Raw genomic sequence first — 5,170 nt, forward strand, 5'->3', positions numbered from 1 at the left:
CCTTGGGCACCACTCCTCCTATGTATCCTCTGGATACCTACTTAACAGGGTGTTGCTACTAAGGGTCTGTTGAGACAGTTCCTTCAGCACATGCAAAGAGAAACGTACAGTAGCCCCTGTGTGACAGGCCAAGACTAGTATGATTCTAGGCTCTTGGTCGTATTCCCTTAAAGGAATCTATTTCTGATTCCAAGCCTTGAGCTCTACCCCGGGCCCAGGAGTCTGGCCCTAACAGGTAAGTATTTTTGGGGTATGTAGCCTAGGCCTTTGGCCGTAGGGAGTAACGTCACTGACAGCCGTCTAACGTCCCAGGGGCGACTCCCATAGCAATATGGTAGAGTTGGTACTTAGTGCTCGCCATGGTTCTGGCTTGCACTCCCCTCAGCATGGTGGCGTGAGTATACCGTTCCCCATAGCGACCCCTAGAGGACGCAGTTCGAAGTTCCCATGAAAGGGAACGTCTCAGGTTACTTGTGTAACCATGGTTCCCTGAGTAGGGAACGAGACACTGCGTCCTCTAGGTTTCTTGCCATGCTGCGGACGTAAGCTTCAGATGAAGAAGTGAATGATGTGTAGCTCCCGGCGCCGATTTATACTGTAGTCGCACCGGTAGTGACGTCATGGCTGCCGCCGGCCAACGAGTTGGTGTTTTTTCAATGTATGCTTCAGACACGGGTCACGACGAGGCGTTCCCCCATAGCGACCCCTAGAGGACGCAGTGTCTCGTTCCCTACTCAGGGAACCATGGTTACACAAGTAACCTGAGACGATCTTTATCAATGTTGAAAACAATTGTGCCGCTTAATATTTTTGTGGTACATATTTTTTCCATGATTATTTGATGAATAGAAAATTCAAAAGAATAGCATTAATGTTTTGTAATGTAAAATTAAACAGCACCCATATATTTAATATATCTAGATAAACTAGTAGATCTGCCACACTAATCGGCCATTGTGACACATCTAAACTCTTTACCACAAGTGATTAGCTTGCTTAATGAGAAAAACATGGGAAAAGAACAAGGCTGTAATTTCCTGTATCAGTTCGTCTGAGGCCAGAAACCAGACTGGTTCAATGGCCTTCTTTGTTGATACTAAGATACGAAGCCAGTCATTTGCATGCAATGATAAATGTTGTTTACTTTAGACATACACATGACTGAGATGACAGGTAAGCGGAATGAAAATGATATACGGATGTGTTCCACTGATTACAAGCCACACACATTCAAACACACACAGACTAGTGGCCATTTCACACTTAGGAGGGCATTACATAATGCATTCTAATGCCTGCTGGTAAATATTTAGTTACTGATTTAAATTTGTAAGCCATAAAAACTGAGTAATATCCATCAACTTTTGGCTAGTCAGTAGCAGCTAATTCAGGCCATTTCAACCAGTGTGGGCAACAGCAACCTAGACCCTCTGGGGGGGGGGGGAAGTCTTCCTACACATTAGTTACAGTCATAGGAAAGAAGAAGGGCAGTTCATTTTAAACTCCACCACCCCATTTAAAAGTATCTCACCCATTTTTCTCTTTAAGTAGACCTGGAAAGGCAGTTATGGGACTTGGGTCAGTGAAATCACACAGTACCTCAGTCAGCACACTCCCCGGGACGCCCTCCACCAGGACCTGCACCCTTTTTATCCCCTCCTCTCACACTAGGTTTGAGGTACAAGGGTTCAATGGCCTCCTCATTTCACACAGTGTTGGATGGCATAGTGTGTATATTGTGTCTCTATTAATGCAGCAGAAAATGGCTATATTTAGAATGGAATACTGTTGAATCATACAGCAGGTCCAAAAATTTTTGGGAAAGATTTAAAAAAAAAAAAAAATTAGAAATTGTATTCAACTTTTCATTCAAATTACTGTGCTTATAAAATAATGTGTGTGTATATATGTATATATATATATATATATAAATCAGGACTTTGTCAGTCTCAGACTTTTGCAAATAATCATATTTTATGTACATATTTATGTATTTCATAAACATTTTTAGCAGTCTAATCAAATAAGAATTTTGGGGATAGAATAATAGATTGACAGAACTAAAGAACAATAGGTAGAACAAATAAATAAACACATTTAAGCTAAAGTAATTGTAAATAAATATTTAAACAAATAAATGTAAACGAATGAATGAATGAATGAATAAACAAACAAACAAACATAAACAAACATTCAAAGGTTCACATTGTTTCTTTTTCATTTGTCACACTGAAAATATTCACATAATGTGCACAGTTAACATACAGCATGCTACTTTCTTTAGAAAAATGGCAATTCCAGACATACCCTATACATTTGTTAGAGTGTATGGAGTACCGTACATCATCCAATTTTAAGGCTGTCTTGAAGTCTGCCCTTCACTCTGGTCCCGTACTGCTTTTGAACACACTCCATCTGTCTCAGCCTCTCACTTTAGCGCATCTCTGAGCTGTGAGCAGGAATAATATTGAGATTTCCTGTTTCCCACAGTGGAGCAGTGGCCACAGAAACTCAACAGAGCTGCCAGCCAGGGAGCTGTGGAGGCCTTAAATCTCACATCAGCCCAACACACACACACACACACACAAACACTTGACCTCAACAAAGCCCTCCATCTCGTCACAAGACAGAGATTCATCACACATGTACATGCCAGTGTATACAGATCTCAGCAGCAGGATTTCAGAGGTAAAAAGCCATTCAAGGCTGCATTTACATTGTCTCAGAATCACCATAATTATGAGATGTCAACTGAGAGATGTTCACCTTCTTGGAGTTTCTCACGACGGCAAAATAATCAGTGTATTTGTCTCCATGGCTGTTAACAGTTAGGTGGGTCACCATTGTGAACCACTGTGGGTCAATGTGGTCTATTGGGTTAATCATCCTGAACAATGACACCTGACCAGTGTTGGGCAGTAACGCATTATTTAGTAACGCGTTACTGTAATTTGATTACTTTTTTAGTAACGGAGTAATTTAACGCGTTATAATTTTCAAAATAGTAATTAGAGTATAGTTACAAGACGAAGTCACTATACGTTACTGCCGCATTACATTGCTGACAGAATGCAGTGTTTTATAATCTAGAGATTGTAAAAAGGATGTAGCACACGCACTGGCGAGTCAAGTGCCAGTGGATTAGAGACCTGCTCCCGGGAGACCCGACGCTATGGGAAGCCAAACAACCCAAATGTGGGACGAAACAGCGCGGTATTAAAGTGTTCGCGCGAACATTACTCTTCTTCTTCTTCTTCTTCTTCTTCTTCATGTTTTATGGCGGGTGGCATCCAAAGTTAAGGTGCATTACCGCCACCTACTATGCGAACATAGTTCGTGTTTTTTTCCTGCACATAACATAATGAAGATCAGTATTAAGTTATTACATTTCTTTTGCTTACCTTTCTACTACATGTGAACAGTTGTATTTTGAAAAACTGTAAATATAAAATATATAAGACTTTAATAAATGTACAATACCATAGTCCTCTTGAGGAGCACACCCAGCTTCTAGTATATATATATATTTTATTTTGTACTTAGTTATTATTGTTGTTGTCGTCAAATTCTACATTCAGCACAATATTGCCCATTTTAAATTTGAACTATTATTAAATAGCCTAGTATATATATATATATAAAAAAATGACAATCAATCCATGGTTACTGCACTTTTACTGTAGTAAAACCATTGTTAATTTCCATATTTCCATAAGGGAAAATGTATGTCCTGACAGAAAAGTATCAGTACATTTTACTCTTTTTTTTTTTTCAAGCATAATCATATGCTACAGTTACACAAATATCCTTAAATGTAAAATGTACTTAAATATGCCTTGATGAACGAAACCATTAAATATTTGAATTCTAAGAGGATAATGGAAGTTTCTGCTGTGAACGTGACTACTAAATATAGGCTATACATGCTTCAAAGTAGCTAACACTACTGTTTACATGTAGTAATATGAAGGATAATAAGCAAAAGAAATGTAATAACTCTTCATTATGTTATGTGCAGGAAAAAAACACGAACTTCTGCGGAGAGTAATGTTCGCATAGTAGGTGGCGGTAATGCACCTTAACGTTGGATGCCACCCGCCATAAAACATGAAGAAGAAGAAGAAGAAGAGGAGTAATGTTCGCGCTGCGCTGTTGTAACCGATGATAGGTCAGCGCGGCGCGAACACTTTAATACCACGCTGTTTCGTCCCACATTTGGGTTGTTTGGCTTCCCATACGACGCAACAGAGTGCGGCGCGGGCGGGTAGACACTCGTGTATGTGCGGGATGCAGGAGAATAAAATGATTCACGGGATTCCCGCAAAATAGAAATATCAAAACATGACATTTCTAAAACAAATAAATTGTTATTCATCTATTGCACAAAAGCAACATGAACTAATATAAAATATAAACGTTTAACATGTGCAAGCGTATGCAGAGGTTGAGCAATGCAGTGCTGAAACTTGCGTGATCATGAAACCTCTCATTATAACACACGAATTGTAGACATGAAAGATTCATTATGCATATACGTATGTATTGCGTTATAACAGAGATTTGTGAGATTGCGATGAACTGAGAGGTATTTTAGAGATTATAAACGCAGCGCTCTTTGCTGGCATTCTGCCATGCCAAACCATGCACGCAGCAGCTGCTTGCTTTAGTTAAAAATAACAGTGTTCTGTGAGTGTTGATGCTTTAATAACAAATATTTATCGGTAGCATGTATGCTGGGATTTCATAAATTTAACGGAGAAAAAGTAACGTAACTAGTAACCAGTGTTGGGGGTAACGCGTTACAAGTAACGCGAGTTACGTAATCAGATTACTTTTTTCAAGTAACTAGTAAAGTAACGCATTACTTTTTAATTTACAAGAGAATATCTGAGTTACTTTTTTTCCCAATTTATTGATTTACAGCTCTCCTGTCCCCATGTTGAGAGAAATCAGAAGATGTTACTGTAGTTCTAAAATAAATATGAATATGCATTAATTCATCTCACTCACAAAAAAAACAGATTCAGTATTCCTCAAAATGAATAAAAATAATGCAACTCAGAATATGACGCACACCTGCAATAATTCAATGTTAAACAACACAAATATCCTTTATGTATTTAATCCCATTCTATTAACCGATGTCTTTGCTTCTGACCTTCAATGATCC

Source organism: Sinocyclocheilus grahami, unplaced genomic scaffold, assembly GCF_001515645.1.
Source record: "Sinocyclocheilus grahami isolate Dianchi unplaced genomic scaffold, SAMN03320097.WGS_v1.1 scaffold434.1, whole genome shotgun sequence".
Taxonomy (NCBI): Eukaryota; Metazoa; Chordata; class Actinopteri; order Cypriniformes; family Cyprinidae; genus Sinocyclocheilus; species Sinocyclocheilus grahami.